This window comes from Hyperoodon ampullatus, assembly GCF_949752795.1.
Source record: "Hyperoodon ampullatus genome assembly, chromosome: 11".
Classification (NCBI taxonomy): domain Eukaryota; kingdom Metazoa; phylum Chordata; class Mammalia; order Artiodactyla; family Ziphiidae; genus Hyperoodon; species Hyperoodon ampullatus.
Genome location: NC_136924.1, coordinates 36437952 through 36450228, shown reverse-complemented (window position 1 = coordinate 36450228; position 12277 = coordinate 36437952). Strand labels below are relative to the sequence as shown.

At 37.4% G+C, this 12277-nt stretch overlaps 1 protein-coding gene across 1 annotated transcript in view; it reads left to right on the top strand.

The window, feature by feature from the left end:
* The window catches only part of ENTHD1 (ENTH domain containing 1), a gene marked incomplete at both ends in the record, with an annotated part of 92924 nt that overhangs the window by 68361 nt on the left and 12286 nt on the right, over window positions 1-12277 (top strand).

Genomic DNA, 12277 nt, shown 5'->3' with positions numbered 1-12277 from the left:
CACATGCTTAAGAATGACTGGCACGTCGTGGGGCAGGTGACTGGAGACTGGAAGGAGAGTTGAAATTCTGGTCAGATGGGATGTAGCCCCTCTCACTCCTCGCATCCATATTGTCTTTCTCTCTGATCTCTGTGCTGTATTTTTTAATGATTTCTTTGTACCTGTCTTCCAGTTCCCAATTTTCTCTTCAACTGGAGTTAATTTGCTGCTTAAATCAACCAATTTTATTTTTAATTTCAGTTATTTTATTTTTCATTTTGAGAAGTCTACTTGGATCTTTGTCAGATCTACTTGGTTTTATTTTTATAATCTCTCATTTCTTGCTCATCTTTTCAAGCTTTTATTTCTTTAAACAAATTAAATATATCTGTGGTTATTTTGTCTTCTGTGTTTTGTAATTCCAATGAATTAACAATGTCTAAAGGCTTTGCTGGTCTAATTCTGCTGGCTTTTGTATTTTCAGGCACAGTGCATAATACATGATCCATCCTCAATATATTTGTTGCATAAATGAATGAATGAAAATATATGGAAGGTGCTGGAATAAAAAGAGCAAATGAAACATTAATAGATAAATTCCAATATGGTGCTGTAAGTCATATTATTAAAATATAAGCTACGGGCGAAATAGGTGAAGGGGATTAAGAGGTACAAACCTCTAGTTATAAAATAAATAAGGTATGGAGAGGTAATATACAGCATAAGGAATATTCAATAATATTGTAATAACTTTATATGGAGACAGATGGTTACTAGACTTGTCATGGTGATCATTTCATAATGTATGCAAATGTCAGATCACTATGTAGTACACTTGAAACTCACATAATGTTGTACATCAATTATAGTTCAATTATATATATATATATATATATATATATATATACACATACAGAGAGCTATAAGAACAAGGACCATCCCCCTTTGCTGGGGGAAGAGAAAAGGTACCTGTCATCAGGTATTCAGTAAGGTGTTTTCCAAAGGGACATAGATTATATAATACTTGAAGTTTTAATAGGTCAGGGTTTTGTGTGTATGCTTATCTTGAGTAATAGAGCACTCATGCTTTATGAGAAATAACACTTCATTTGAATTCACAATTTAAATGATATTTAAAGGTTTGTTGCGGTATTGCAGACTTAGACATGATTTGTACTCAGTACTGAGGTAAAAAAGTTTATTATTGGTCTGTACATCTAATGGGGAAAATGTTTGAGAACTGTAGTTCCTCACCTAATCGTCATCTTTCCACGGCACACCAGGTCTCTTGGTCTCAAATACCAAGAACCAGTGAATACAAAGAGCATGCATCGTGCTTGTGGTCTGTGAATACAGAAATTTCTGGGGAGAAGGGAGAGTACTGGTGTGTTCAGGTTCCAGTCTGCTTCCAGGCAGGGCCGTGGTGGGGACTCCCTCGTAATGCCACCTCTTTAGACTGTCCCAAAATACAGTGCCTGTTGATTTGTTTACTGTGGGCCAGGTACCATTTCAAACATCTCGTATATTTAATTCATGTCAGAATTAAACCTCTGATCCAATTTAGCTTAATATTTTACTCTCCTGGAGTCACCTGTAGGGTTTTATTGTCATTACAAGATTTGGTCGGATGGTCACAAACACTTCAGGCACCTGCCCATCTCGGTCAGCCTAGAGTATGCCCTGTAGCACGTGGAGACCTTAGCATGCCAGAGACCAGATCCACTTAAACTCTAGTCTAAAAAACAGAAAAATGGACATAGGTAATGATCACCAGCTTCCCGAAGACATTTCCAGCTTCAGTTGTTGGTTTTTTTTTTTTTTTTTTTGCGTTATGCGGGCCTCTCACTGTTGTGGCCTCTCCCGTTGCGGACCATAGGCTCCAGACGCGCAGGCTCAGCGGCCATGGCTCACGGGCCCAGCCGCTCCGCGGCATGTGGGATCTTCCTGGACCGGGGCACAAACCCGCATCCCCTGCATCGGCAGGCGGACTCTCAACCACTGCGCCACCAGGGAAGCCCCCAGCTTCAGTTTTGATAACGATAATCTATTGAGGGAAATTATAGTTTTTATTATTGTTGGAACCATAACTATGATGTAAAATTTAATAATGAGCATCCTGTGTCTACCTAGTTTATAATCCATTCATTGTGATCCATTTTCGTGGCCTGAAAGTCTTCAGCCGTCCCGCTTGAAGATTTTTAAAGAAAAGCACCTTAATTTTAAATGTGTCCATATCTCTATTTTTCTGTGAGACGCTAAACCATTATCTCAAATTTATATTGAAAGAAGTAGTAAATATACTTGGCATATTTCATAGCTGTATTTTCCAAATATGTTTTCTTATGTTAATACTTGGATATAATATATACTACAGTTAAATATAATGATATATGATAAAAAATTCTCAGAACCTACAACTGTGTGTATATAAACCCACACATACACATATGCGTACACACACTTATCATAGATTATATGGAGAGTATAGCTATTCTAACTTACTATGATTATTTGGGGCTTTATGTATATATTGTAAGGTACATATATTAAGATCTTCATGTCAAACATGTTATTTAACTTTCACATTAAATATCCATTTTAAATTAATGGCCTGTCTACTTTAAACCAATATATTAATAAGCAATTCAAATCACCCCTCCATGTTAATAATTTATAACTCTGGCCGCTTAGCAAAATGGCCTTATTATCTTTTTTTTTTTAACATCTTTATTGGAGTATAATTGCTTTACAATGGTGTGTTAGTTTCTGCTTTATAACAAAGTGAGTCAGCTATACATATACATATATCCCCATATCTCCTCCCTCTTGCGTCTCCCTCCCACCCTCCCTATCCCACCCCTCTAGGTGGTCACAAAGCACCAGTTGATCTCCCTGTGCTATGCGGCTGCTTCCCACTAGTTATCTGTTTTACATTTGGTAGTGTATATATGTCCATGACACTCTCTCACTTTGTCCCAGTTTACCCTTCCCCCTCCCCGTGTCCTCAAGTCCGTTCTCTACATCTGCGTCTTTATTCCTGTCTTGCCCCTAGGTTCTTCAGAACCTTTTATTTTTTTTTTTAGATTCCATATATATGTGTTAGCATATGGTATTTGTTTTTCTCTTTCTGACTTACTTCACTCTGTATGACAGACTCTAGGTCCATCCACCTCACTACAAATAACTCAATTTTTCTTTTTATGGCTGAGTAATATTCCATTGTATAGATGCCTTATTATCTTCAGGTCCTATTTCCTTTGATTAACATAATTACTAAAGTAGAAGCTCCTTCAGTTACACAGTTTTAAACTACAGAAAGACATATTTTGGCATCCATCTTTTGTCATGCATGCCAGCTCTCTGTTTTGTAGCTGTAATTGGATACTATGTATCAGACTTAACAAGAGAACTGATCACAGCAATAGCTCTGCTTTGTAGCTGTAATTGGATACTATGTATCAGACTAACAGGAGAACTGATCACAGCAATAGCTCTGTTGGAATATAACACCCATTATTAGATTCACAATATAATAGAATATAAAATAATTTGCAGTGATTATAGTACCTGAAACAAGGTAGTGGAATTATTGAAAAATGAAAAAGTGTTACCAGTATGGGAATGTTCCTATCTGTAGACAAAGTCTCTCAACTCAGAATTAAATCTGATATTCTCTTTTAAAAATGATTTCATCATCATCTCCAAACTAGCAAAAACATTTTCAGTACCTTCGACAGCATAGCTATTTCTCTTTTGTCCTTAGGCTCAAAGCGTGGAGGTGTGTTGTTGGTGGGTTTTTTTTTTTTTTCCTTGCTTCAGGCATTTTGGTGATAGTCTGCATTTAAATATGCTGTCTGATGTCTTACATAGGGAATAAGCTTCTTCCTAAAGATAACTGTCAAGAATATCCAAACCAGCTTTAATATGACTGACATTTCAAGGTCCTGTTTTGCATTAATCAAGTATATTAGCAGGTGTAAATCACTGTGCAGTAAAGAGACTGGGTACAGTCTCATAATTAATACTGGGCTTCCATCCAGGAGTCTGCTAGATATATACATGAGAATAAAGCTTTTTGACATTCAGGTTTAAATTGAAAGAAAATGAGAAACCAGATAAAGCAAGCCAACCAAATTAATTCACTCTGTACTCCTCTCTGCCTTTTCAGTGGAATTCAGAGAAATTCTCTCCCAGAGAAAGTTGGGAAGCCCTCACGAAGCAAACCCTTTAGTGTTTACAGAGTATCCATTTATGTGCTTTGTGTTCAAACATAAAAAGACAAACATTTTGCTGTTCTCCATCAAATCCCCACAGGTTCTCCTGGGCTTCAGAAAATTTTCCATAAATGCTGTTCATTCTTTATATGAATCCAAGAAAAAATCTACCCCACATCCCTTCCTGGGAGACTACAAACAGGCACAGATACACAGGCCAACTTAACTCTGTCCCCCTCTACAAGGACCCGCATCCCTAAAGGCAGCCCCAGGGACAAATGGCCTGAACCCAGTCACTTCACAGTTATGCACCATTACAATGACTGTGGGAAAGAAGTACTTGGTGCAGCTGCTTCTCCCACACTCTTTAGTCCTTCTTCTACTCCCCTAAAAAGAGCATTGGTTTAGAATCAGGAATCTGCAGTTCTAGTCCTACTTCTGCCCTTTAATCATTATGTGATCCTGGCAAGTCACCTAATCTCTGGAAGTCTCAGGTTCTCCTGTATATCACAAAGGGACTGAATTAGAATGTCCTCTAAGACTTCTCCTGTCCTATAATCAAGTTTCTTTTAATGACTAGATCATCCAGATAATGATTCCTTGAACAAACATTTATCAAGTGACTGTTTAGGTACTCCACGGGTCAGTTACAGGTTGAACAAGTTGAACAGGATGTGCTCCCTGAGCGGGTGTTGAGCCTCCAGGGGTGCCAGAGGTGTCAACAAGCTCTAACAGGTCGTCAACCACAAATTTGTTTATTGCTGTTACCAGAGCTTAGTGGCTGCCACATACTAATACGTAATAAATATTTGTCAAATGAATGAATAATATTTGAAATAATAAGTGAAAATAAGAATATTCACATTGTATTATGCAAAAGCAAAGAAAAGAGGGATTCATTTTAACTTTGAGTATATAGAAAAGACTTTACAAAGGAGGTAGTATTTGAATTGAGCTTAGAAGAGTGAAATAGTTTTTGATAGAGAAGGGTAAGGGTGAGGATATTCTGGACTGAGGGAAGAGCATGAGCAGAACCAGAGAGACATGAAAGTGTATGTCCGCCTAATGGCCATCACCCTGGAAGCTGGAATCAGGTATAAAGAGGGAGAAGAGCATTTCAGGCAGGAGGAACAGTGTGGGTGAAGACTTGGTGCCTGGAAGGAGCATGGTAAATGTGAAGAACCGGGAGAAGTTAAGCATAGCAGAATCATACAGTTTTAGGAAAAGTAGTACAAAACGAGATGAGAGGTAAATGGGGACTGATTTTTGAAGAGCCTTGTAAACCATATTAAGTAGTTTGAAGAAGTATTGGAAAGAAAATGGTCAGATTTTCACGTTTGGAAATGTCACTCTGGCTGTGCTATGCAGATTGAACTGAGGGGACAGGGCGGGGAGACCTTTTAGAGGCTGTGGGAGCAGCTATGCTCCAAAATAACCCGCGTGACTGGGAGGTTCATGGTCATATTAATAGAGGTAGAACAAACACCCAAGGATGAGGAGGCTGGAGGGTAGTGAGACTGCCCTGTGCAGAGGGATGACTATGTATTTAGGGCTGAAACTCAGCAGAAGTCAGAGCTGAGAATTAAAATGTGTGAATTACTTGCTTACAGGTGATATATCTCATCCTCCTTTAAGTATGGTAATAGGTGACATCGCCCTGGGGTATTGCAGAGGCAGAAAAGAAAGGGGCCAAAGATAACTGTCTACATTTTAGAGGAAACAGAGCCAGGGAAGAACATTGAAAAGATTGCTTAGTGAGATGGAGGAGCACCAGCAGAGTTCAGCTGAAGCAACCACAGAGGAATGAGTTTCAAGGAGTGTCTTGAGATTCCAATTTCCTTCTTCCTCATCGCTCCTGCCCGTCAGTCATGAGGTCCCCTGGCCCTGGCTCCTTCCTTTCTCTCCAGATTTCACTCCTCCCCTCTGCCACACACTTTGCTCTAGTACCACCGAATGGTTTGTATCTGCCCTGCTTTCCCCCACCCCACGCTGTCTGTAACCTTCATGGCTTTGCTGAGGTTGTCCCATCTACTTGGACACCCTTCCCATCTTTCTCATCTTCGTTGACTTCTCCTCCTTTCAGTCCGGCTCAAACACTACCTCTTTTAGAAGACTTCCTTGAACCTCTTTGACATCTTTGTACCTCTAAACCCTCACACAGTGCCTGAATGTGTAGTTTCGTGGTACTTGTTTTGGTATTAAATTAACCTTAGAATCTGAATTTCTCTGGTCTCCTGGTTGCTTTTCCTTATTTCTATTCTCTCCCAGCCCTAGAGCATTTAATTTAAAGATATAGCAATAATTTACCTAAAGTACTGTATCAGCCAGAATCCAGTAAAGAGACAAAACGGTGTACCAGTTATGATTCTGGCAGCTTTATTGAGGTATAATTATCATACAATCAATGTAAATATTTAAAGTGTATAATCTGATAAGTTTTGACATATGTATATACCCGTGAAATGACAACCACAATCAAGATAATACTTATCACCCCCAAAGTTTCCTTGTGCCCTTGGTAATCCTTACACCTGCCCTTCCCTGCCTTGCCCCTTCCCTGTTCCTATGTAACCACTAATCTACTCCCTGTCATTATAGATTTTATGGATTTTCTAGAATTTATATAAATGGATTCATACAGTAGGTACTCTTTTGTCTGGCTTATTTCACTGTCTGGCCTAATTATTTTGAAGTTGTGTGCATCAGTAGTTCACTCATTTTTATTGTTGAGTGATATTTCATTGTATGGGTATACCATAATTTGTTTATCCGCTCACCTATTGAGGGACATTTGGGTTGTTTTCAGATTTTGTCTGTCAGAAGTCTTGGGAATTCCCTGGCGGTCCAGTGGTTAAGAATCCACGCTTCCAATGCAGAGGGTGCGGGTTTGATCCCTGGTCGGGGAACTAAGATCCCATGTGCCATGCGGCTCAGCCAAAAAATTAAAAAAAAAAAACAAAAAAAAAAACCACCAAACAAAAAAAAAAACATTCATGAAGAAGTCTTTGTGAGGACTTAAATTTTGTTTTCTATTGGCAAATACCTAGGAATGGAATGCTGGGTCAGCCAAACTGTTTCCCAAAGTAATTGCACCCTCTTACATTCCCACCAGCAATGTGTGTTACTCTAACCAGTGTCCTGTGAATGATGAGGTCTCCCACTGGCTAGTGGATGCATGAACTCCCCACCTGTGTGAGCTCTGAAGATCACACCTACTGTTCCTTTCGGGAGGTGCGTGCCCCAGCTTCAGGTAGCTTCCTTACCTGCCTGCACTGGTCAGCAGATCTCCAGAGGTTTCTCTGGTACTCTGCCCTACACACTCCTATCATCTGGGCCTCCGCAGATGCCCAGCACTGTCTCAATTCGGATACTACTGCACTCCCCCTGGGTTCCCACTTCCTTCTCTGTGGCCTGAAAACTCTCTCCAGGCAGCACACTGGGAAAATCCTTAGGGCTCACCTTCTTTATTTCCTTCTTTCAGAATTCACTGTCCGGTATTGCCTGAAGTTCACAGTCTGGCAACACTGTTTCATTAATTTTGTCCAGTTTCTCAGTTGTTTTAAGCAGTAGGTTAAATCCAGTCTCTGTTCCATCTTAGCCAGAAGAGGAAGTCTAATCAGCACCAGTTATTTTAACAGAGTTTCTTCTTTGACCTATGGGCATTTGAAGTGTGTTTTTATTTATTTATTTTTTTGGCTGTGCCGCACGGCTTGTGGGATCTTAGTTCCTTGACCAGGGATTGAACTCGCACCCTAGGCAGTGAAAGCACGGAGTCCTAACCACTGGACCACCAGGGAATTCCCTGAAATGTGTTTTTAAATCTCCAAATATTGGGGAGTTTTTTCTGGATATATTATTATTTATTTCTAATTCAATTCCACTGGCCAGAGAAGTTAATATAAGATTTCAAGCTTTTAAAGTCTATTGAGATTCGTTGCATGGCTCAGCATATAGTTTATCTTGGTAAACATACCATGTATACTTGCAAATTTACCAAAAAGTGTATTCCTCAGTGGTTAGGTGTGGTGCTTTATAGATGTTGATTAAGTCAAGATAGTTGATAGTGTTGTTTATGTCTTCTGTATCCTGATATTTTGTGTATTCTGTCACTTGCTGAGAGAGGGGTATCAAAATTGCCAACTGTGATTTGGTTGGATTTGTCTAATTCTCTCTTTAACTTTATCAGTTTTTGCTTCATTTAGTTTGAAACTCTGTTATACATCTACATACACATATTATGTTTATATCTTCCAGATGATTGACTCTTTTGTCATTATGAACTGTCCCTTTTATTCTCTAATAATACCCTTTGTCTTGAAGCCTATTTTATCTGATCTTAATATAGCCACTCAGCTTTTTAATGCTTATTGTTACATGGTATGTCTTTTAAAATCCTTTTACTTTCAATTTACTTGTGACTTTGTTTTTAAACTGTGTCTCTTGTATACGGCATATAATTGGATCTTGTTTTTTATCCAGTCTGGAAAATATGACTGAAAAAAACACTGATATGGTTGGATTTAGGTCTACTATTTTATTTTCTGCTTGTCCCATCTGTGTTTTGTTCCTCTGTTCTTTCCTTACTGACTTCTTTTGGGCTAATTCAAAACTTTTTAGAATTCCATTTTAATTTATCAGTTGGATTTTTAGTTATACCTCTTTGTATTAATTTTAGTGGTTTCTCTAGGGATTAATTTATATATCCAGAACCTTGTGCAGTCCCATTGCATCACCACTTCGCATAAAATGTAAGAATCTTGCAACAATATAGGTCTAATTTACTACCCCATCATTTATGCCGTAATTGTAGTATAAATTATATTTACGTTTGTTGTAATACTTCACACACGGTGTTATAATTTTTTAAATAGTCACATATATTTTAAAGAAATTAAGAGAAAAAATAATATTCTATATTTACCTTAATATTTCCCATTTCTAGCACTCCTTATCCTTCCCAAAGATCCAACTTCCCATCTGGTATAATAATCTTTCTTCAACCTGAAGTACTTCCTTTAACATTTCTTGTTATAAAGGCCTGCTAGCCATTAATTCTCTTAGTTTTTGTTCATCTGAATATGTTTTTATTTTACCTTCAATTTTAAAGGATATTATTGCTGAATATTGAATTCTGCATTGACAGTTTTCATTTCCTTTCAGCACAATATATATGTGTGTGTGTATATATATATATATATATATATTATAATCTGGTAATTAATACAGTTTATTGGCTTTTGCCCCTTTTTTGTTTTACCTTTCCTACTCCCTCACTTGTGCTCTTGGGATCACCAGCCAAATCAACTACCTGCATCTAAGTCTTTTTTTCAGAGTCTGCCTTTGGGGGAACCCAAACTGAAACATGTTTAATTTACGTTATATAAATCTGTATCCGAATATACAAATACTTTCTTTTTTTCCCATGAAAAAGACCATTTGCTAAACAAATGTATTCTTTATATTCACTCATTTATTGAGAAGCTGCAGTCTCCTATACATTGTGAAATTGAACTGGTAACTTGTATTATTAGTTATTTTTATGTCTTTGGCACTTTGTGTGTATATGCATGCAAGTATGTATATATATTCTTTCCTTCTACCTATCTACTTATCTATCTCAATAAAATACACACTTGCTCTTAAGTTCACTGACAGTTAGAACTATGACTTCCTCTTAAGTATGTCTCTAAAATCTAATACACTTCAGTGCAAACAGTAGGTGCTCAACAAGCGTTTCTTGATTGATTATTGATTGATCATTCTTATTTTTAGGCTCCACATACACTATGCATTGTTATACACAAAGTCAACATATAAAATTAATATTAGATAATTTACAAATTAAGGAATTATTAAATTTAAAAAATATTTGCACCCCTCCTATAGGCAAAAGCATGGTGGAGGCTATGAAGTCAGAATGCAGGAACATAATATGGTGTGTGATAGGCTCTATACAGCAAATAATTCAGTGAAAAAATGAGTTTACAGAAATAAATACTATTTCATAGAAGGGAAGGATTAGGATTGAGCGATAGACATGACTGGAAATAGCTTCCAGAAGTAGTAATTATTTGAGAAGGGCCTTGAGGAATAGGTAGGATTTAAATAGACAGAGAACGGGGAGGGTGTTCCAGTGTTGGAGTGCAGGGTGAGAAATCAATGGTAATAAAGCTAAAGAAAGATGAAATAACACGGAGAATGAGGATAAAGGGACCTGAATGAACATGGGGTGTGTGAGCAACCAAGAGAATGGCCTGACTGAGAGTTAGTTTCCTATTGAGTAACGATAGAAAATAAGCAATGAAGGGCCTTTAAACCCAAGGCATGTAGACTTTGTCACTGAAACAAGAGGGAATTTTTGCAGGATTTTTTTAACGTGAACTCTAAATAACTAAAGTAGAGATTAAATTGAAGAGGATCAGTTTGGCATGTTGCACAGAAAGAGCAGGGATGAAACACAGCTGATGGCAGAGAAACCCAGTACAACTTAATGTCTAGAATCTTCAGGCCTCTGTAGCTTTCCGGTTAAGTGAAGATTTTTTTCTTTTAAGTAATCTGTGCATTTAAAATCATTATTTTTGATTTGTCATTGTGCTTTCTCTTTTAGATCATAGTATTTTATTCATTTTAAAAGGTTATCAGTTTTTAAAAAAGTCTAAGCAACCAGAAGATTGCATTCTGTTCTTTCTGGACTATTGAGAAAGGGGGCTGATAGAAACATAATGACTCCAGTCTGGTTTTTTTCGTTGAATTTTAAGATTTTCTTTTTTGTTCTTTTGTAATTTTAAACTTTTGTACTAAACTTTAAAATTACGGTTATACAGATGACTTTATACATCCCAATTCTGAGATTTCGATGGAGTGTTATTACGAATATTGTCACCAGAAAGTCAATGTCACTCTGAATTATCTTAGTTTACATATTGCTAAATTTCAAGATGATTTCATTACTTATAGAAAGACTTTCCTCCTAAGAAAAATGAAAGTCAGTGGAAAAATATTTAACTAAAATTCACTTTTTAGGAATGCTTTTATGTCAATCTGGTGATGTACACATGCACTTTGGGATACCATTGATCTCGTATTCTACTAAGAATATATTAATTTTTTAAAGAACGTTTATCAGCTAGGTATAACTTGATCATATGCACATCAGGAATATTTTAGAAGTTATTAAGTAGTTAAACTATATTCAATTAAAAAAACAAAGGCATTACCTTTTTTTATTCTTGTGCTTCAGTTTGGCTTTTCACTCAACAAGCACTTATCAAACACATCCTATGGGAATGGCACTGTTGTGTGCTGCGGTATAAAGAAAACTAGTAAGGTCTCCTGAAGGAGCCTGTTTTCAGGTAGGCAGCCAGACTTGTAGTTAACAAGATGAAGTGTTACCACTGCTCACAGGGCTCCAAACAGGATATGGTAAGATAAACAATAATAGGATAAGGCAAGGAAAAAAAATCAGGGCAAGCTTTATAGAGAAGGTGAGAGTTGAATTGAGTTTTAAAAGATGAAAAAGTTTGGAGATGAGAGGGCTGGGAAAAATGGAATTCCTGGTAGAGGTAATGATTTAGGTTTCTTGAACTGTCTGATTCTGTGGTAAGCCAGCAGCACTTTTGCCCAGGTTAGCCTCCCAACTGTGGATGAAAATGGAAAGGAAGGTTAGAGTCAAAGAAAATTTGTTTTTCTTTATAATAACTCAGAGCCTGCAAGTGATGATAATAAGCATCTCACTGCACACTATGAGGCATGTTGTGATGCACATTGTGATATGTAAACACTTGATAGCAACTTACTTAATTCCTGTTGCCTCCTCTCTTTTGGGAGCTCAAATGAGACAGTCTTCCTCTTGCCCTCTCTCAGTTTTCTTTCTTTCCATATCCAACTTCAGATGAAACTATTTGAGAGCAAGTCCGTAGCACTGACAGTGTTGATAACAATTTGCATCTAGAAACTTGGACCAGGCTCATAATTCATATTCAGTAATATTTCCATATCAGACCCACCCTAAATTTCAGACCCTCTCCATTCTTTCAATTCCTTCAATTTGTAATAAATATTATTTGTCTGTTGTATTCCAGGTA